The sequence below is a fragment of the Ovis aries genome, chromosome 17, assembly GCF_016772045.2.
Source record: "Ovis aries strain OAR_USU_Benz2616 breed Rambouillet chromosome 17, ARS-UI_Ramb_v3.0, whole genome shotgun sequence".
In the NCBI taxonomy this organism is placed as follows: Eukaryota; Metazoa; Chordata; class Mammalia; order Artiodactyla; family Bovidae; genus Ovis; species Ovis aries.
In genome coordinates, this window is record NC_056070.1 from 26,726,591 (window position 1) to 26,749,859 (window position 23,269).

General features: G+C 37.7%; 1 non-coding gene across 1 annotated transcript; it reads left to right on the forward strand.

The window, feature by feature from the left end:
* The first annotated feature begins 18,951 nt into the window (after nucleotides 1–18,951).
* On the forward strand, nucleotides 18,952–19,023 carry TRNAS-GGA (transfer RNA serine (anticodon GGA)). The gene has a single exon. It is a non-coding gene; the product is annotated as a tRNA-Ser (tRNA).
* Nucleotides 19,024–23,269: the final 4,246 nt, after the last annotated feature.

A 23,269-nucleotide genomic window follows, 5' to 3' on the forward strand; every position in this document is an offset into this window, starting at 1 on the left:
CCTACTCTCCTTTACCCATTTACGTATCTGTTCAATCCCAGTATACAAATAAAGCAGGTTCACTTTTTCGTTTTGGATTCTTATGTGAATATTTTTCTGATATCCATAATGTTGCATTAAAATATTTTATTATGATGACGCTTAAATATCTGTAAACTTATTACTTAGATATAGTATCCATTACTGTAATTTTTATCTGACTATAAAACTGAAGTACCTACCTACTTCGATTAGCCTCTGCTATTTACATAAATGATTATTTAAAAACAATAGATGATGTGTTTATCGCTTAAAATAAGTGACCTCTTTAAGATAGTTGGGTACCATCACTGACTCAATGGACATGAGTTTGAGCAAACTCTGGGAGATAGTGAAGGACAAGGCAGCCTGGGGTGCTGCAGTTCGTGGAGTCACACAGTTGGACACGACTTAGTGACTGAACAATAGCATGTGTATGGCACTGATTGTTCTATGCTATTTTCCTTAGCTTGCCAAATACATGACCATATCCCTTATCTTACCTTATAGTACACTCCATCCTTTTTTAGCTAAATTCCTATGAAAATTTATATAGACTTTAAACAAGGATATTATTGGGCCATAAACTGGCATCATAAATGTACTGAGTACACTTCTGATTGTTTTTCATGAGGTTGTTACAGTTAAATAGTATCATTTTAGGCCCAAGCATTATAAAGAAAAATACATATTTAATTATTGATGGCTCATGGGGAGTTTTTGTTTTTGTTTTGTCTTGGATATAACAATAGCTTCCAACTCTGCTACTTGAAGTGTGGTTCACAGATACACAACATAACCATCAGACATCATGAACATCCTCTGGGGTTTCTTGGAAATGCAAAATTTTGCATCTCACTCCAGAATGACTGAATCATAATTTTCAAATTAACAACATCTCCAGGTGTTTCATATGTAGATCAAAATTTTCAGCACTGCTCTATAAAGCCCACATGATGAAGACAGTCAGACTGTGCTTGTATAATTTACATTGCTTTTCAAGTAAAATTTTAAACTTTTAAAATAACTTTTAAAACATCATTTATCCCTAAATGCTTTAGTTTATAAGCTTTTATAGTGAAAAAGAGCTTAATATGAGAAAAAGATATTTAGGGGAAGCTGGGAGAGGCTAAGTTGATTGACATAAATAAAAAAGATACAGCACTTTTGGAACAGAAAATATAAAATTTGGTGGAATATTTTGGGAGGAATGAGCAATAGGGGAAAGCAGAGAGAGAAAGAGCCCTGGAAGCACATTTAGCAAAGAGAGAAGGGGTTTGATGAAGAAGCTGCTCTGGAAAGTGAAATTTAGGGAGATCAGTATCTAAAGCTGATTTTTAAGAAATATTTCACTTAGTTGTGTGAAATAATTCACTGTCACTCCATCTCCCTTAGAGGTATTCCTTCAAAATCTTCATTATTTTCAAGCTTTTATTGAAATATGTATAATTGATTTAATAATTAGTAAGAAAAGCAATCTAGCTCATAATGGTACACAGAATTGGAAAGTATTGACAACTCACTTCATCTTCAAAGCATCATTAAAAATAAGGCTTAATACTCTCATTTTACAGAAAATAATTCTCATGATTAAAAAAATAGTCTTAAAATATTTCACACTAGTATTCTTTCTTTGGAAATCCCATGGACAAAGGAGTCAGGTGGGCTACAATTCATGGGGTCACAAAAGAGTTGGGCACAACTTAGCAGCTGAACAATGATAATTGTCTTAAATGAGAAAAAATTCAGGCTTTTCAGACATTAAAACTAACATCAGTTCCATCACTGAATGGCAACTATTGGCAGTGTTCTAGATTCTCTTGGAGGCTTATAAGCAGCAATGTCAGGGCTCTAACCAAGAAACTGAAGTGTGTTTAGCAGGGGAAGCCAGGGTTAAGAATCTGTAAACCATGCTACTAAAAAGCCATATTTGGCATTAATCCCCACCCGTTAAATTAGTATTTCCTAACAGCAATATCTGAGTTAAATTCACCCATTCCAGTCCATTTTAGTTCGCTGATTCCTAGAATGTCGACATTCACTCTTGCCATCTCTTGTTTGACAACTTCCAATTTGCCTTGATTCATGGACCTGACATTCCAGGTTCCTATGCAATATTGCTCTTTACAGCATCGGACCTTGCTTCTATCACCAGTCACATCCACAGCTGGATATTGTTTTTGCTTTGGTTCCATCCCTTCATTCTTTCTGGAGTTATTTCTCCACTGATCTCCAGTAGCATATTGGGTATCTACTAACCTGGGGAGTTCCTCTTTCAGTATCCTATCATTTTGCCTTTTCATACTGTTCATGGGGTTCTCAAGGCAAGAATACTGAAGTGGTTTGCCATTCCCTTCTCCAGTGGACCACATTCTATCAGACCTCTCCACCATGACCCACTCGTCTTGGGTTGCCCTGCAGGCATGACTTAGTTTCATTGAGTTATACGAGGCTGTTGTCCTAGTGTGATTAGATTGACTAGATTTCTGTGAGTGTGGTTTCAGTGTGTCTGCCCTCTGATGCCCTCTTGCAGAGTTAGAACTGGACATGGAACAACAGACTGGTTCCAAATAGGAAAAGGAGTACGTCAAGGCTGTATATTGTCACCCTGCTTATTTAACTTATATGCAGAGTCCATCATGAGAAACGCTGCACTGGAAGAAACACAAGCTGGAATTAAGTTTGCCAGGAGAAATCTCAATAACCTCAGATATGCAGATGACACCACCCTTATGGCAGAAAGTGAAGAGGAACTAAAAGCCTCTTGATGAAAGTGAAAGAGAAGAGTGAAAAAGTTGGCTTAAAGCTGAACATTCAGAAAACGAAGATCATGGCATCCAGTCCCATCACTTCATGGAAAATAGATGGAGAAACAGTGGAAACAGTGTCAGACTTTATTTTGGGGGGCTCCAAAATCACTGCAGATGGTGACTGCAGCCATGAAATTAAAAGACACTTACTCCTTGGAAGAAAAGTTATGACCAACCTAGATAGCATATTCAAAAGCAGAGACATTACTTTGCCGACTAAGGTCTGTCTAGTCAAGGCTATGGTTTTTCCAGTAGTCTTGTATGGATGTGAGTGTTGGACTGTGAAGAAGGCTGAGTGCCAAAGAATTGATGCTTTTGAACTGTGGTGTTGGAGAAGACTCTTGAGAGTCCCTTGGACTACAAGGAGATCCAACCAGTCCATTCTGAAGGAGATCAGCCCTGGGATTTCTTTGGAAGGAATGATGCTAAAGCTGAAACTCCAGTACTTTGGCCACCTCATGTGAAGAGTTGACTCATTGGAAAAGACTCTGATGCTGGGAGGGATTGGGGGCAGGAGGAGAAGGTGACGACCGAGGATGAGATGGCTGGATGGCATCACTGACTCGATGGACATGAGTCTGAGTGAACTCCTGGAGTTGGTGATTGACAGGGAGGCCTGGTGTGCTGCGATTCATGGGGTCGTGTCTGAGCGACTGAACTGAACTAAACAGCAATATAGATTTCTTCTACTATCCACCTTTTCCGTGAAGGTCCCCAAAGACAGAGATAACTGAGAATCACTTATATTAATCTCAACCATACAGCAGCCAGACCAAAACCTTCTGCAAAAACATGCCGATGTGATCTTGTGAGGAAGTATTTAATAAGTTAAAAGAAAATGAGTTTTCTTTATTTTATAATTACCTCAACTACCTCCTTCAATCTGCTCAACCTCAGCAAAGTTTAAAAAATGGAGGTAAATTAAGATCCTCAAAGAACAATGTGGCAATAATGTGGCAAATCAAATCAAAAAAAGATCCTTTGAGAAACATATATTCACTAATGAATATCTTGAATAGAAATTAAAAATAACAGACATATTTTAGACCTAGAAGGAAAAAAAAAAAACACACACTAAAATATGTGTCTTTCCTTGGGCATTTGAAGCTAAGTAAAACATCTTGTAAAATAAAGTGAAGTCACTCAGTCGTGTCCAACTCCTTGCAACCCCATGGACTGTAGCCTACCAGGTTCCTCCATTCATGGGATTTTCCAGGCAAGAATGCTGGAGTGGGTTGCCATTTCCTTCTCCACTTTTAAAATAAGTACAGTTTAAGACTTTTGAAATATTGTATATTCAGTTTTTGGTTTTAATTTTTCTACAAGTAAAACAAAGGTGAGGTCGTAGAACTTCTGAGCATCATAGTGTCTTTTACTCTAAATTGGAAATAATAAAGTTTGTATGGTCTCTCTTATAGAGTGTTGAGAGAATAGAATATTTTTATACTCAGAATATTTTCTAAGCTGTAACATGTGATCTGTTTCATTTAATCCACCAATATAAAGAAAAAAGATGAATATCTTTCATAATATATTGTACATTACAATTTTTTGAATATGACATTTAAAATAGGCATAATTTATGAGGTTTAAAAAATTGAAACTTTTTTCAGTGGTATCATTAGAAATAGTAAATATGTGAATTTCAGTAATTAGTGTTTTCTGTTACACTGCATATTTTAATGACTCAATGATCTAAAAAGGTATAGAAACATAGAAAATAAAGCAAGGCAAAAATGCATAGTTTTAGAAATATATTAATAACATTATTTACTTAACTAGAGTTAACTTAATTAGTTTAGCCAAAACAATAGCCATATCTTGAGGCCAATTAAAATTTGTGTTTTTAATTGTGCTCTTGTAAGTTTATGCCACTTTTTTTTTTTTTTTTCTGTTTGCCACCTGGTTGGAAACCCATTGCCTAAAGAGAATCTAATCTTTAACTTGTTACCAGGAGAATTTACTGAGCTTGCTTATGTAGAATTCAAATACGACCAGAGAGAAGGGTAAATTATCTGAGGTGGGCTTGAAGGTAAACAGCTGTTGGTGAACTATGAATCATCTCAAAGGAACATTAGCTGCACTCATTTTAAAAAAGAAAATTGTTATTCATATTCAAAGGAATAACCACAAGGACTCTGCACTCATTCTTAATTTGCTATTTAACTTATAGCTTCCTTGGGGAAGCAATATGATAGACTGTTTTTGTTTATTTATTTATTTATTCATCTATTTATTTATTTTTAAATAAGTTTTCTATTTTATGGATACCCAAATGAATTTGGAGAGGAAAACTGAAATGTCCTTCCACATAGAAAGTGGGAAAACATCTATACTCCTGTGACTAAATACTGACCTAGGTTTAATTGCCTAAAATTGTTCTGCTGGTTATATTTTGTTTACTCTTATTTTTCAAAGTGAAATCTTCCAGGAAATTTAAGCTACTATATATGACACATTATTTTATATTTTAAAAATCAATATTATTTTATATTTTAAAAGTCAGTTGTGTCTGTGTTAATGTAAACAATGAATTATGCTTCTCTTTTGTTCTTTCTTTGAATCCATGGAAAGTGAGACAATCTGATTCACTCAGGTGGACAGTTCAAATTAGAAATGTTTTTCTAACATTGTGTCTTATACTTTAAAAATATAATTTGGTTAAACAAATAGCAGGAGGAAGTTTATTCAGATAACCTGTAACAAAAATAAAACAACATCAAACAGTTAATCCAGCTGCAGAAATTTAAGACTCCAGTGGGTTACATATTTATACTTGATGCGTTTAATCATGTGTGTTTGTTATTGCTACTTTAAAATATTCCAAATTAAATTGAATTAGAATCAAACGCTCTGTCATTGAAGCATTTCTGAGGAAACCTAAATTTCTACAAAACACATTTACAACATGCTGCCTTAAATATTGAAGAGCTGTGAACATAGGTTAACTAGATAATTTATGCACAGACAATGTGAAATTATACCAAAACAGAGTTTAACCTTAAAAAAAAAAGAGATGTCAAGAGCAACATGATTTCAAAATTTCAGTTCAGTTCAGTTGCTCAGTCATGTCTGACTGTTTGTGACCCCATGGACTGTAGCACACCAGGACTCCCTGTCCATCACCAACTCCCTGAGTTTACTCAAACTCATGTCCATTGAGTCAGTGATGCCATCCAACCATCTCATCCTCTGTCATTCCCTTCTCCTCCTGCCTTCAATCTTTCCCAGCATCAGGGTCTTTTCCAATTAGTCAATTCTTCACATCAGGTGGACAAAGTTTTGGAGTTTCAGCTTCAAAATCAATCCTTTCAATGAATATTCAGGGCTGATTTCCTTTAGGATGGACTGGTTGGATCTCCTTGCTGTCCAAGGGACTGTCAATAGTCTTCTCCAACACCACAGTTCAAAAGCATCAATTCTTCAGTGCTCAGCTTTCTTTACAGTCCAATTTGCACATCCATCCATGACTACTAGAAAAACCGTAGCCTTGACTAGACAGACCATTGTTGGCAAAGTAATATCTCTGCTTTTTGATATTCTGTCTAGGCTGGTCACAACTTTTCTTCCAAGGAGCAAGAGTCTTTTAATTTAATGGCTGTAGTCACCATCTGCAGTGATTTTGGAGCCCAAGAAAATAGAGTCTGTCACTGTTTTCACTGTTTCCCCATCTATTTGCCATGAGGTGATGGGACCAGATACCATGATCTTATTTTTCTGAATGTTGAGCTTTAAGCCAAACTTTCACTCTCCTCTTTCAATATCAACAAGAGAGTGTTTAATTCTTCTTTTCTTTCTGCCATAACATTCGTGTCATCTGCATATCTGAGGTTATTGATATTTCTCCTGGCAATCTCGATTCCAGCTTGGGCTTCATCCAGCCCAGTGTTTCTCATGATGTACTCTGCATAGAAGTTAAATAAGCAGGGTGACAATATATAGCCTTGACATACTCCTTTCCCAACTTGGAACCAGTTTGCTGTTCCATGTCCAGTTCTAAATGTTGCTTTTTCACCTGCATACAGATTTCTCATGAGACATGTCAGGTGGTTTGATATTCCCATCTCTTTAATAATTTTCCACAATTTGTTGTGATCCTAACAGTCAGAGGCTTTGGTGTAGTCCATAAAGCAGAAGTAGATGTTTTTCTGGAACTCTCTTGCAGTTTGATGATCCAATGGATGCAATTTGATCTCTGGCTCCTGTACCTTTTTCAAATACACCTTGAACATCTGGAAGTTCATAGTTCACGTACTGTTGAAACCTGGCTTGGAGGATTTTGAGAGTTACTTTGCTAGTGTGTAAGATGCGTGCAACTGTGCGGTAGTTTGAGCATACTTTGGCATTGCCTTTCTTTGGGATTGGAATGAAAACTGACCTTTTCCAGTCCTGTGGCCACTGCTGAGTTTTCCAAATTTGCTGGCATGTTGAGTACAGCACTTCCAAAGCACATCTTTTAGGATTTGAAACAGCTCAATAAGAATTCCATCACCTCCACTAGCTTTGTTCATTTTGTTGCTTCCTAAGGTCCACTTGACTTCGCATTCCAGGATGTCTGGCTCTAGGTGAGTGATCACACCTTTTTGATTATCTGGGTCATGAAGATCTTTCTTGCCTAGTTCTTCTGTGTATTCTTGCCACTTCTTAATATCTTCTACTTCTGTTAAATTCACGCCATTTATGTCCTTTACTGTGTCCATCTTTGCATGAAATGTTCCCTTGGTATCACTAATTTTCTCGAAACATCTCTAGTCTTTCCCATTCTATTGCTTTACTGTGTTTCTTTGCACTGATCGCTGAGGAAGTCTTTCTTATCTCTCCTTGCTATTCTTTGAAAGTCTGCATTCAAATGGATATATCTTTCCTTTTCTCCTTTGCCTTTTGCTTCTCCTCTCTTCACAGCTATTTGTAAGGCCTCCTCAGACAACCATTTTGCCTTTTTGCATTTTCCTTCCCGCCTTGGGTATGCTCTTGATCCCTGCCTCCTGTACAGTGTCATGAACCTCTGTCCATAGTTCATCAGATCTAATCCCTTGAATCTATTTCTCACTTCCACTGTATAATCATAAGGGATTTGATTTAGGTCATACCTGAATAGTCTAGTCATTTTCCCTACTTTCTTCAGTTTAAGTCTGAATTTTGCAATAAGGAGTTCATGATCTGAGCCACAGTCAGCCCCTGGTCTTGTTTTGGCTGACTGTATAGAACTTCACCATCTTTGGCTACAGAGATTATAATCAGTCTGATTTTGATATTGACCATCTGGGGATGTCCATGTGTAGAGTATTCTCTTGTGTTGTTGGAAGAAGGTGTTTGCTATGACCCATGCATTCTCTTGGCAAAACTCTATGAGCCTTTGCCCTTCTTCATTCTGTACTCCAAAGCCAAATTTGCCTGTTACTCCAGGTATTTCTTAGCTTCCTACTTTTGCATTCCAGTACCATATAATAAAAAGGACATCTTTTGGGGGTGTTAGTTCTAGAAGATCTTGTATGTTTTTATAGAATCGTTCAACTTCAGCTTCTTCAGCATTACTGTCCAGGACATAGACTTGGATTACTGTGATATTAAATGCTTTGCCTTGGACACGAACAGAGATCATTATGTCGTTTTTGAGATTTCATCTAAGTACTGCATTTCAAACTCTCTTGTTGACTATGAGAGCTACTCCATTTCTTCTAAGGGATTCTTGCCCACAGTAGTAGATATAATGGTCAGTTGAGTTAAGTTCACCCATTCCTGTCCATTTAGTTTGTGGATGCCTAAAATGTTGACATTCACTCTTGCCATCTCCGTTTGACCACTTCCAATTTGCCTTAATTCATGGACCTAACATTCCAGGTTCCTATGCAATATTGCTCTTTACAGCATCAGACTTTACTTTCAACACCAGTCACATCCACAACTGGGTGCTGTTTTTGCTTTGGCTGCATCCCTTCATTCTTTCTGGAGTTATTTTCCCACTTATCTCCAGTAACATATTGGGCACCTACCAATCTGGGGAGATCATCTTTCAGTGTCTTATCTTTTTGTCTTTTCATACTGTTCATGGTGTTCTCAGGGCAAGAACCCTGAAGTGGTTTGCCATTCCCTTCTCCAGTGAACCACCTTTTGTCAGAACTCTCCACTATGACCGGTCTATCTTGGGTAGACCTACACAGCATGGCTCATAGTTTCATTGAGTTAGGCAAGGTTGCATGGCCCTCGAGCAGCAGCTGCATGACACTGAAGTGGTGGCTGCATGGCACTGGAGCAGTGTCTTCATGGAACTGGAGCAACTGTGAGGAGATACTCCACGTCCAAGGACAGAGAAGCCCCAGCAAGACAGTAGGTGCTGGAGCATCTATGAGTAGATAACCCACATCCAGGGGTGAAGGAGAAGCCCTAGCAAGATGGTAGGAGGGACAAAAGCATGTTTAGAATCAAACCCAAAACTCAAAATGGATTAAAGATCTAAATGTAAGATCAGAAACTATAAAACTCCTAGAGGAGAACATAGGCAAAACACTCTCAGACATAAATCACAGCAGGATCCTCTATGATCCACCTCCCAGAATTCTGGAAATAAAAGCAAAAATAAACAAATGGGATCTAATTAAAATTAAAAGCTTCTGCACAACAAAGGAAAATATAAGCAAGGTGAAAAGACAGCCTTCTGAATGGGGAGAAAATAATAGCAAATGAAGCAACTGACAAACAACTAATCTCAAAAATATACAAGCAACTTATGCAGCTCAATTCCAGAAAAATAAACGACCCAATCAAAAAATGGGCCAAAGAACTAAATAGACATTTCTCCAAAGAAGACATACGGATGGCTAACAAACACATGAAAAGATGCTCAACATCACTCATTATTAGAGAAATGCAAATCAAAACCACAATGAGGTACCACTTCACACCAGTCAGAATGGCTGCGATCCAAAAATCTGCAAGCAATAAATGCTGGCGAGGGTGTGGAGAAAGGGAACCCTCCTACACTGTTGGTGGGAATGCAAACTAGTACAGCCACTATGGAGAACAGTGTGGAGATTCCTTAAAAAATTGCAAGTAGAACTACCTTATGACCCAGCAATCCCACTTCTGGGCATACACACCGAGGAAACCAGAACTGAAAGAGACACATGTACCCCAATGTTCATCGCAGCACTGTTTATAATAGCCAGGACATGGAAACAACCTAGATGTCCATCAGCAGATGAATGGATAAGAAAGCAGTGGTACATATACACAATGGAGTATTACTCAGCCGTTAAAAGAATTCATTTGAATCAGTTCTGATGAGATGGATGAAACTGGAGCCGATTATACGGAGTGAAGTAAGCCAGAAAGAAAAACACCAATACAGTATACTAACACATATATATGGAATTTAGGAAGATGGCAATGACGACCCTGTATGCAAGACAGGGAAAGAGACACAGATGTGTATAACGGACTTTTGGACTCAGAGGGAGAGGGAGAGGGTGGGATGATTTGGGAGAATGCCATTCTAACATGTATACTATCATGTGAATTGAATCGCCAGTCTATGTCTGACGCAGGATGCAGCATGCTTGGGGCTGGTGCATGGGGATGACCCAGAAAGATGTTATGGGGAGGGAGGTGGGAGGGGGGTTCATGTTTGGGAATGCATGTAAGAATTAAAGATTTTAAAATTTAAAAAATAAAAACTAAAATTAAAAAAAAAAAAAAGAATCAAACCCCATACCTGCCAGAGATGCTCAGAGGGCTCAAACAAACCTTGTATGAACCGGGACCCAGAGACCCTACAGAGACTGAGACAGAACTGTGTTTGAGTGTCTCCTGTGGCACTTTGGGTCAGCAGCGGACTACTGCAGGGGCAGGAGCTTTGGGTGCAGCAGACCTGGTTATGGCATAAGCCCTCTTTGAGGAGGTCTCCTTTAACCCCACCACAGAGCCGCCAAAGCTTACATAGGACTGGAGAAACAGACTTTTGGAGGGCACAAACAGAACCTTGCGTGCACCAGTACCCAGGAGAAAGGAGCAGTGACCCCACAAGAGACTGACCTGGACATCCCTGTGAGTCTACAGGCATCTCCAGCCGAGGTGTAGGTCGGCAGTGGCCTGCTGCAGGGCTGGGGTCACTGAGAATTTACTAATTTAGAATTTACTAATAACTTTTCTATTCATCTAACAGTTTTGTTTTGTTTTGTTTTTCCTTTTTATTCCATTATTTGTGCTATAGTCTTCTTTCATAATCTTTACTTGGTCACTTTGTATTTCTACCATTGTATTCCATTTTGTAATACTTTTGCATTCTATAGTATATTTATTTTCTGAAGCTATATTTCTTATATCTCCCCTGTTTCTAATGTTTGTTACCATCTATCTTTTCTAAAATTATTTTTCTTAAAATATAGCTACAAATTATGAGCATATTCTTCACATATTACATGCACATTATAGAAGGAATTTTATCTTATTGAGATATGGGGAAGTCATTCCAACTGATCCATGATATAGCTTGAAGTTGTGGACGTTTCCCTGGTGGCTCAGATGGTAAAGTGTCTGCCTACAATGCAGGAGATGTGCGTTCAATCCTTGGGTCAGGAAGATCTCCTGGAGAAGGAAATGGACCCAAGGATATCCAGTACTCTTGCCTGGAAAATCCCATGGATGGAGAAGTTTGTTAGGCTACAGTCCATGGGGTCGCAAAGAGTTGGACACGACTGAGTGACTTCACTTTCACTTTATGATAACTAGAACATCCTGTATTATGGCCTGTGAAACATCTAGTTTTGCTTTAACCATTAAAAAAGAAAATAATGCATTTAAAAATCAAAATGAGGTAACTGAGATCAGGAATCTAGAATGCAGCCATATGGCCACCGTGGGTGTGATTTCCGACACATTCTTGAATCACTGAAACTTGAATTTTCTAAATTGTATCAATCAACCACCAGCTATTCTCAAAACATCTGCTTGAAATTGCCAGCTGCAACCTTATGGTCAAAAGGTCTTCCCTTGTATCTGTGCAACCATCTGGGATCCCAGCCAATCCTTACTTAATAAGCACCCTTATTTTTTTTGCCAGATTCAACTCTAATTCTTGACAAACAACTCATATAACCTTGCAGTTTTTGCCTTTATAAGCCTCTTCTGATTTTGTAGTCCAGCGAAATGAAATTCAAGTGCATCCTGAATTTGTATTTCCTGGGCTATAGTCCTCAGGTTGGCCCAGCTAGAACTCTCTTCTCTTCCTATTACAGATTGGTTATTGATTATTTCTATAGATATACATGTGTGCCTGCATGCCTAGTCACTTCAGTCGTGTCTGACTCTTTGCAACCCCGTGGACTATAGCTCTTCAGGCTCCTCTGTTCATGGGATTCTCCAGACAAGAATACTGGAGCAGCTTGCCATGCTCACATCCAGGGAATCTTCCCAAAACAGGGATCCAACCCGGGTTTCCCACATTGCAGCAAGATTCTTTACTGCTTGAGCCACCAGGGAAGCCTGGATATACACATGTGTAAGTTTGTGTGTGTGTGTGTGTGTGTGTGTGTGTGTGTGTGTGTGTGTATGTGTGTGTGTGTGTTAGTTGCTCAGAAGTGGCTGACTCTTTGTGATGCCATGGACTATAGTCCACCAGGCAACTCTCTCTGTAGAATTCTCCAGGGAAGAATACTGGAGTGGCTTGCCATTCCCTTCTCCAGGGAATCTTCCCCACCCAAGGATCAAACCCTGGTCTCCTACACTGCAAGCAGATTCTTTACCATCTGAGCCAGGAGGAGTGACTGTTTACATTGTTTAATTTTGCTGTGTGACCCGATATTCTCTTGAGAAATGAACAGTGAAATTGAAGATTTCACTGTCAGTTTCCAAAGTGAATCACTGCTTCACAGATGTATTTTGCTTAAAATCTTAGAGTCCCATAGTCTGTTTAATTTGTTAGAAATGCCCTTATTGAGTTGTGTTAGGGATGGAAGCAAGTTGATGTGGCCTAAGGAGAGCCATGTTGCACCCAGCCAACAAACATCAGAAGGAGAGGGGTATGAGGAAGGAAGCGTGTGAGACTCATAGGGCCTGTTTTCAGTGTTTCACAGTATAGGGAAAAGAAACAAAAGTCTGGAGGAAAATGTCCTTCAGTGAGCTTCTGTGACACTTGCATTAGCAAATATTGATAATAAGAAAAGAGATGAAAGCAGTGCTGTTCTCCAGGCCCTCATGGGAGATTTTTAAGAAAAGAAATATCAGCTGAAGTTTCACAGAGCCCAATCGAATTTTGTTTACTTGTAAACATGGGTTTTGGCATTACACCCACCCTTAGATGGTTCAATTTGTCTTTTTGATATAAATACTGATATTAGTGATATTGAAAACAGTCAGTACTCTATATGTGAGCTTTGCTTCACAGTGTATAGTATTATACTTATGGCAACTTAGAAGTAATGAATATTGCATAGTAAAAAAAAATTTTGTTTGAGGGCTTTCTTTTCTTTTTGTATTTTTGGGTATAGTGTGAGGTGGATAGGGTGGAGCAGAATGGTCTGTAATATCTTATGGTGTGTTTGATTTTTAAATATTCAAGTATAAATTTTAAGCATAAAAAAAAACTTTAAGGTGTTTACTCTTATATTTCTTTGGTATCTCTAAATGATAACTAAGTGTTTGGAGAGATATTTGTTTAAACAGAGGAGTATCTTATAGGGATATGTTTGAAAATCATTAAATGTAAAAAGAGGATGGCTTAAGTTTCAAGACATGTGACAACTACAGTAACAACAACAAAAATGCTGTCTTTCCAAGTACTAATAACCTGGATAGATTATGCCCTGGTTCCAATATTTTAGAGAGTAAAGAAATCATTGATGGATTTTTTTCTTAAATAGTATTATGAAAAGCATTTTATAAATGACACAAAGAAAAATTCTAATGAAAAACCTGGGAGTCATTGGCAGTGACTTTGGTCCTTTTAGCCAATTAATTATATCTTCAGAAGATGAAAGTATATTAACAGCATTTGCTGTTGTTCAGTCACTAAGCCATCTCTGACTCTTTGAGGCACCCCCCACCATGGACTGCAGAATGTAAGGCTTCCCTGTCCTTTGCTATTTCCCAGAGTCTGCTCAAACTCATGTCCATTGAATGGGGGATGCCATCCAACCATCTCATCCTCTGTTGCCCTCTTCTTCTCCTGCCCTCAACCTTTCCAAGCATGAGTGTCTTTTCTAATGAGTCAGTTCTTAGCATCATGTGGCCAAAGTATTAGAGCTTCAGCTTCAGCATCAGTCTTTCCAGTGAATATTCAGGGTTGATTTCCTTTAGGACTGACTGGTCTGGTTTCCTTGCTGTCCAAGAGACTCTCAAGAATTTTCACCAGTGCCACAACCTGAAAGCATCTATTCTTTGGTGTTCAGCTTTCTTTATGGTCCAGCTCTCAAATCCATACATAACTACTGGAAAAGCCATAGCTTTGCCTATAAGGACCTTTGTCAGCAAAGTGATGTCTCTGCTTTTTAACACACCATCTAGGTTTGTCATAGCTTTTCTTCCAAGGAACAAGTTTCTTTTAATTTTGTGGCTGCAGTCATTGCCTGCAATGATTTTTGAGTCCAAGAAATAAATCCGTCACTGTTTCCATTTCTTCCTCATCTATTTGCCATGAAGTGATGGGAAAGAATGCCGTGATCTTAGTTTATTTGAACGTTGAATTTTAAGCCAGCTTTTTCACTGTCCTCTTTCACCTTCATCAAGAGGCTCTTTAGTTTCTTTTCAGTTTCTGCCATTAGAGTGGTATCATTTGCATATCTGAAGTTGTTAATATTTCTCCTGGCAATCTTGATTCCTGTTTGTGATTCATCCAGCCCAGCATTTCACATGATGTATTCTGCATAGAAGTTAAATAAGCAGGGTGACAATATACAGCCTTGACATACTCCTTTCTGGATTTTGAACTTGTTCATTGTTCTGTCTCTGGTTCTAACTGTTGCTTCTTGACCTGCATACAGGTTTCTCGGGAGGCAGGTAAAGTGGCCTAGTCTTTAAGAATTTTCCAGTTTGTTTTGATCCATACAGTCAAAGGCTTTAGCATAGTCAATGAAGCAGAAATAGATTTTTTTTTGTTCTGGAATTCTCATGCTTTTTCTATGATCCAAAGGATGTTGGAAATTTGATCTCTAGTTCCTCTGTGTTTCATAAATCCAGCTTGTACATTTGGGAGTTCTAGGTTCAAGTACTGTTAAGCTTAGCTTTAGAGATTTTGAGCATTACTTTGCTAGTATGTGAAATGAGCGCAGTTGTACAGTAGTTTTAACATTCTTTGGCATTGCCTTTCATTAGCAGCATTAAAGGGGTTCAAAGTACCATGTTTGTATATTTTACTTTTTCTTGTTTTTCTCTATTATAGAAAATTTTGCAGTAAAATTTTTTAGTTATGTGAATAATCATATAAATATTCTAAACATTTCTTGTATATATAATTTCTTCACTGATATGGAAAAATATTTTTTTCTTAATTTTTATCTTTTTGTTGCTTTGGATAAGCAACATTATCCAATAAGCAACCTCCTCTATTCAAGGAGGTAAGATGTGATGCAGTAAGGAAATTGAGTTTAGAAGAATTTGTATAAGCTTGTGGAAAAAACTATTGCTGCTGCTGCTGCTGCTGCTGCTGCTGCTGCTGCTGCTGCTGCTACGTCACTTCAGTCGTGTCTGACTCTGTGCAACCCCGTAGATGGCAGCCCACCAGGCTCCCCCATCCCTGGGATTCTCCAGGCAAGAACACTGGAGTAGGTTGCCATTTCTTTCTCCAATGCATGAAAGTGAAAAGTGAAAGTGAAGTTGCTCAGTCGTGTCCGACTCTTCGCGACCCCATGGACTGCAGCCTACCAGGCTCCTCCATCCATGGGATTTTCCAGGCAAGAGTACTGGAGTGAGTTGCCATTGCCTTCTCCCTAAACTGTATTAGCAGATTATAAAATGAGATCATCAAACCTGAATACATTTCATAAAGTGAATTAGCTTTCTCAAAGTTCTGTGTGGTAGATTACTTGCCAAAAATACTTATCTTTTTGTTTTCACACTTGTATTGATTATCTATAACTGTGTAACAAAATACCCCAAAACTTAGCAACCTAAAACAATGTACATTATGTTACATATTTTCTCCAACTTAGGAACCTGTGAGCCAAGATAGGAGGAGAGAAGAAGCTATCATTTCTCCTCTTTACTCTCTCACTTTTCCTTCTTTGGGCACTAAGTGGTTGTGTTCTCTTCTTCATCCTACTCTAAATTTTCCCTAAAGGGACCTATTGGCATTTAAAGAAATTATGCATAGAGGAAAGGAAAATACTCTGACCTTTCAAAAATTTACACTGAATTATAGGTTCTAAAATATCACTGTATATCACACTTATAGTGGGACTATCTGGAGTTCAAATGATACATGATGTTTGACATGAGTTGCCTCACATCATTTCCCGGGGTCTCTACAAACAAATTTTGTTATTTTCCCAATTCTCGATTTTTTAAATTTTCTTAGACCTATTCAGCAACTGGTAAAATCTCTAATCACATCCTTAATCCATGGACTGAGACTATTATTTATGAAAGAGCCAAATGGAAATCCCAAGAATTTCTTCCTACCAGACTAGTAACAACACTTAATACATTATCTTTGCGGAGTTTCAAAGATCAGTGCCACCATCAAAGACTTAAGAATGTCAAGAACAGCCCAAATCCAACTTATCTTGCATCAGGCCTGGGCACAGGTTGATGAATCATGGATGTTAATGAGTGGGGATTGTAATAAATTTAATCATTGGAGACTCCAGTTGTGGGTACCAGTTATGATAGCACCAAATACCTGGTCATCTTTTTCAAGTATTAAGAAGACACCAGAAGTAATTTGCTTTCACTTACAGAGACAAAAGTAAAACGTCAGTCTTATTTTTGTAAAAATAAAAATACAAAATAATAATATGTCATCATTCTTGCTCCTTGCCATAATGTAATCTCCCTGGTATCCAATAAACTATTATTGTGGTTCACTTCATTGAGGATATAGTGTGAAACTGTTGATAAGGAATTAACAAATTCAAGGATCCCTTAAAATATGTGCATGCGTAAGCTAGAAAATAAACCTATGAAACTGCTAAAGCCTTCAATACTGATGAACTGTTTAGAGGTTCAGTGGTCTCTGACATGTCAGAATATCCACGTTAAAGTGAAAAAAACACATAGTTATGTGTTTTGAAATTCTTCTAATCAAGAAATGGGTCAAATGTATGGTGAGCATATTGAATGTGGGGACAGTATGCATAACACGTGGAGTATTTCTCTGACCTAATTACTAAAGAATTGATAAGACTCATTTTTCATTGAAGCTTAAAACAAAAGAATGCCAGGCAACATGTCCGAACTTTTATTCCAGTTAGCCTTGTGAACAAATATGGATAGATCCAGTGATACCTGGAGTGCCTATTTGTAAAACAGGATACTGTATAGAGTGATTCTCAAGTCCTATTGAAAGAATTATAGTGCAGTCCCTTAGGGATTTGAGGTCAAGCAGTGCTGTTTTTTTCTGGGTAGTTATTTTTCTGTGAGAGAAAGATTCCTTTTCCTGTCCGTTTCCTAGTTGTCAAGAGTCTGGCTTCTGTCTAGAAATAGGTCATTCGTGGTTACCACTGACTGGTGTAGAGTGTGGGTTACTGAGGAAGCAATGCTTTTACTAGGGGAAACAAATGTTCCATTGAATTGGAACCAAGAACGGGAACCGTATATCTTGAGGCTCCCCTGCCACAGTATCTATAGGTAAAGAAGTAGATAACTGTATTAGATGAGATGATTGATTCCAACATCAAAGGGACCTTTTGGGATCCCTAAGACATGGTGGGAACAGGGATAACCATGTCTGAAACTCAGAAAGTTTTCTAGGGCACATGGTCAACAGTATGACAACAGGAAGAATAGTGCAACCCAACAATGGCAGAGGTGCTTTGAAACCCAAACCATTTGGAAATGAAACTTTGGCTATGTTATCTGATAAAGAACTCTGACCATTTAAGGTGCTGGATGAGAACAAAGAAAATAGGCGATTTTCTAGTGGGAGAGGAAGTTCTGATAACAAGCTCTACCTCAATGACCTTTCACACAAAGTTTAAGTATGTGTATTATTTTATTTCATGATTAATCAATATCTATTGCTCTATCTATCTACATTTTACCCTTCCATTTTATTTCTTTATGATTCTAAGTCAGCAGTAGTGGCTAATTCCAAAATTTAGTCTCTAACTTACAGAATATACAAAAGTGGGGTTTTGATAAAACTGAAAGCATTAATAGCACCTAAAGATGAATATGGTGACTATGCTTCTCTCATTTTTGGAGAAAGTATAAGGGATTCTTTGCTCTCAGTAACTTTGTGCTAATCAGAAACAGCCCACCCTCTTTCATAATAATTTATAATTCTCAATTCCAAAATTTCTTTGTCAAGTGTCTTATAGGGAAACACAGGAGAAACTGTCTTTTTTCCTGTTGTACTCAGGTTATTTTCCTGCTTCTGGCTATTTATTTAATGTGGTTTCCTCCAAAATGGCCCTAATATATGTTATGTTGAGTTTTCTGTTGTCACTGTTTCTTTGTTTTGTACAGGAGACAAGATTGTTACAGTTTTAATTTCCATGGCAATAAATAATGCGATGATTAGTGGAGTATATGGTTATCCAAAATAAAGTTCTCAAATCCCAATCCTTCTTAAAGCTGTGTAACTTTAAGAAAAATCCTAGTCAGTCAGAGCTAACTATAGGTGATATAATATCTTTAACAAGAGAAGGGAAAGCTTTCTTTTCCCTTTTTCTCCTTAGTTCAGCTGTAATATGAACTTGAAGTAAAGCTGTTCTGAAGCTTGTGGAAAAAGCAGAACATCTCAGGAATATAGAGGTGGAGGTAAAAGATAGAAGGAAACTGAGCCTTGGATACATCATGCTTGGATTTGCAAAAGAGAGGAAAATATTGTCTTGCTTAAGCCAATGTTATTGTAGGTATCTCCACAAACATCCAGAGAAACAACCACTAAATACATCTACATAATTTAGTTTAGTTCTCATAAACTACTACTAACAATACAAGTAAATCGTTTAATAATATGAATTGGGCTTCCCTGGTGGCTCAGAGGTTAAAGCATCTGCCTGGAATGCAGGAGACCCAGGTTCAATCCCTGGGTCGGGAAGATCCCCTGGAGAAGGCAATGGCAACCCACTCCAGTACTCTTGCCTGGAGAATCCCATGGAGGGAGGAGCCTGGTAGGCTACAGTCCATGGGGTCGCAGAGTCGGACACGACTGAGCCACTTCACTTTCACTTTCCACTTCTAAGCCAAATTAAAACAGCTAGTCAGTTTACATCCTCTCTCTCCTTTCACCAAAATTTGGACTACTGTTACTGAAGGCAGTCTGGACCATGTAGGATTTTTCCCTTTGCTACTTGCAGCTACTTGCAATAACCTTGTCACAAGAAAGATACAATAGTAGATTGACCACAATAAGCCTTAGGCAGTAGGGTGTGTGTGTGTGTGTGTGTGTGTCTGTCTGTCTGTCTGTGTGTGTCTGTGTTTGTGTGTGTGTCTGTCTGTCTGTCTGTGTGTGTCTGTGTATGTGTCTGTGTGTGTGTGTGTGTGTGTGTAAGAGAAGGAAAAAGATAAAGGGAAGGATAAGACCTATTTTGGATTATTAGTAAAGAATGACCAAAATAATGACTTGCTTATTTTCAGTATTATTGGTAAAGATGAAAAGCCTAACACTAACTTCCAGTTGAATATCATACAATTAATAAAAGATTTTATACACATAAGATCATTTGAAACATCTAAATGTGTAGAAGTAGTTAGTGATTGTCAGTGATAAATTATTTTGCCATGTAGCTGTCTATATATATTTCAGTCTTTTTCCTTCAGTGTCATGATAATTCTCTTCTAGTTCAGAAAGTGGGAGAAAGTATTATTTTCAGTGGCTAGAATTAAAAAGATTAACACTCTAGGTCAAGTCTCCATGATTAATTATAGCAGAACAAATGTAATAGTCACCATATGAAGGTTTCTGGACATAAATTGCCGATTTATGAAAATGTTTTCAGGAATAAAAACACTTAAAATTCTACCTGCATGCTTTTTAAACATTGGGTTTTAAAAACTGATTACACATTCAAGGGTTGAAGCATTTGTTTATATGTCATTATTATTAGTATTGCCTGAGAAATATAATTTTTGTGTATCACAAGGTCAAAAAATAGCTGGAAAAGATGCTAACTTGTAAAGGATAAAATAAAAAGTACTCAGGAGAAATAAAGTAAACAATCTATTAGCACATAGAGAACTACACTTTTCTGGGGAGGTTTTTTTTGTATTTCACTTATAAGATATAATCAAATATGGTTTCCTCACTAGGCTCATCATTAATGGTGCTCATTCAGCTCTGACTAATGAGAACTATAAGCCTTTGTTGATTAGGTCACTGTATTAGTATCATTGAAACATATTTATGATATAAAAAGTAATAAAAATAAGGATTTTTTTGTCTTTTTATTTCTATAGAAGTAGAGCTTCTACTTCAGAATGGAACTACACATTGATTTTAAATATCTTTTTCTCTTTTAAATATCTTTTTCTTCTTTTACAACCTTCAGTGGCAAACAAACCACTCAATTTCAAGAAAATAAATTCTGCAAAATATGCAGGTTTGGCTTGTAGTATAATTGAGCAAGAGTAAATAGACGCTGAAATATGCAGCTCTAGTTTTAGAAGGTCAGCTTCAAAGAATGTGACCCAACAAGTACAAAACATACAGATTTTGTGTAACAGAATAGTTCATCTCCATAAGTGTGATAAACAGACTAGATCCCAGTAGTCAGTCTGTATCAGCAGGTTAGAATTCAATAATTAGACTCTTATTATGAACAGGTAGATGATTTGGAGGTGGCCATTCTATCAAAGAAGGCAGACATCACCAGGAGAGCCAAGCAGGCTCACACAGCAAAACAGTAGCATCCTCCTGGTTTGCTTCCCGCTTCATTCAAAAACACTCCCGAATGGCTCCGATAACTTTCTATGAATTCTGGAAATAAAAGCAAAAATAAACAAATGGGATCTAATTAAAATTAAAAGCTTCTGCACAACAAAGGAAAACTATAAGCAAGGTGAAAAGACAGCCTTCTGAATGGGAGAAAATAATAGCAAATGAAGCAACTGACAAACAACTAATCTCAAAAATATACAAGCAACTTCTGCAGCTCAATTCCAGAAAAATAAACAACCCAATCAAAAAATGGGCCAAAGAACTAAATAGACATTTCTCCAAAGAAGACATACATACGGATGGCTAACAAACACATGAAAAGATGCTCAACATCACTCATTATTAGAGAAATGCAAATCAAAACCACAATGAGGTACCACTTCACACCAGTCAGAATGGCTGTGATCCAAAAATCTGCAAGCAATAAATGCTGGAGAGGGTGTGGAGAAAAGGGAACCCTCCTACACTGTTGGTGGGAATGCAAACTAGTACAGCCACTATGGAGAACAGTGTGGAGATTCCTTAAAAAATTGCAAATAGAACTACCTTATGACCCAGCAATCCCCCTGCTGGGCATACACACCGAGGAAACCAGAATGGAAAGAGACACATGTACCCCAATGTTCATCGCAGCACTGTTTATAATAGCCAGGACATGGAAACAACCTAGATGTCCATCAGCAGATGAATGGATAAGAAAGCTGTGGTACATATACACAATGGAGTATTACTCAGCCGTTAAAAAGAATTCATTTGAATCAGTTCTGATGAGATGGATGAAACTGGAGCCGATTATACAGAGTGAAGTAAGCCAGAAAGAAAAACACCAATACAGTATACTAACACATATATATGGAATTTAGGAAGATGGCAATGACGACCCTGTATGCAAGACAGGGAAAGAGACACAGATGTGTATAACGGACTTTTGGACTCAGAGGGAGAGGGAGAGGGTGGGATGATTTGGGAGAATGACATTCTAACATGTATACTATCATGTAAGAATTGAATCGCCAGTCTATGTCTGACGCAGGATGCAGCATGCTTGGGGCTGGTGCATGGGGATGACCTAGAGAGATGTTATGGGGAGGGAGGTGGGAGGGGGTTCATGTTTGGGAACGCATGTAAGAATTAAAGATTTTAAAATTAAAAAAATAAAAAACTAAAAAATTAAAAAAAAAAATAACAATTGACACTGGTAAAAAAAAAAAAAATTGGAGGAGACTCTAGAGTTTAAGAAGAAAAAGACATCATATGGCAGAATTTCAGGAGGTGAAAAATACACTTCCAAACTCAACTTGAAGCAGTAAAAAGCCCCACACAGGTGGGGATTAATTTAACAAACCCTAAATTAAAAATCATACTCTTGAAAATTAAAATGAATGATTGATCTTCTGACAGTTTTTATGTTTTCCTAAGCTACTGTTGTCCCCGCCCCCCGCCCTTAGGATACAGAAGGCTTGTGCGATGATTTGAGGAATCCAATAGAGATTTTTCTCTCTTTTATCTTGCCAATTAAAAAAACATTTTAACTTGTAGGACCTCAAATCAAGAGCACCTCATTGTTTCATACCTAATTTCATTTCAAACACTTCCCCATACCCTTATTGAAGTGCCACTGTGTGGTAGACAATCTAGTAATATGCCTTTTCTGTATCATTAAATACTCTGATGAATATTTCTCTAAAATATAGGCATTTACTGTTTAATTTCTTAAGAATGAAAACATGACATGGAATCTTCAGCTAAGTGTAAGAGGCTTGAAGGCTATCAGGTAAGCACTACTATTTGCTCCCTGTCTTAGCATGAGTTATTAAAAACAGACTTTAAGATGTAGATTTGATGCAGAAAATGTACTAGGTTTTATGTCCTACCTTCTGAAGTACATGTGTTTTCTCTTTAAGACTTCTAATGTACTTTCCATTTCTTCCTCATCTGGTCCTGTTAACGTGGTAATTTAGACATGGAAAACATGATGTTCTGAAGAAAGCCTAGAAGACAAAAAAGGTAACATCACCCTGAGGCAAGGCTATGAAGGCATACTTTTGTACGTCTCATGAGAATCTAACTTGCTTAACCTCCTCCTGTTAGCAACAGAAACGATGGATCAGTCTGCTCAGAGGCCACAGATGGTATATGAGAAGCCCTGTTAATCTGCTCTAGCAACAATACTATAAATTGCACAGTAATTGTAAAGGGATTATTTCTTAGTTGAGTTGTGACTTTCCACTATCATCTGTCAGGATGATAGGAGTATTGCTAGAAGGAAAAAGAAAAACAAAAACCAAGTCCCCCCAAATACAACCGGAATAACCAGGCTGAGGTTGTTAAAGGCATTGTGTGAAATGATCTAGAAAGTGGTTGTAGACAGAGGATACAATATGTTCAAAGCATGGAGGTATAAGAA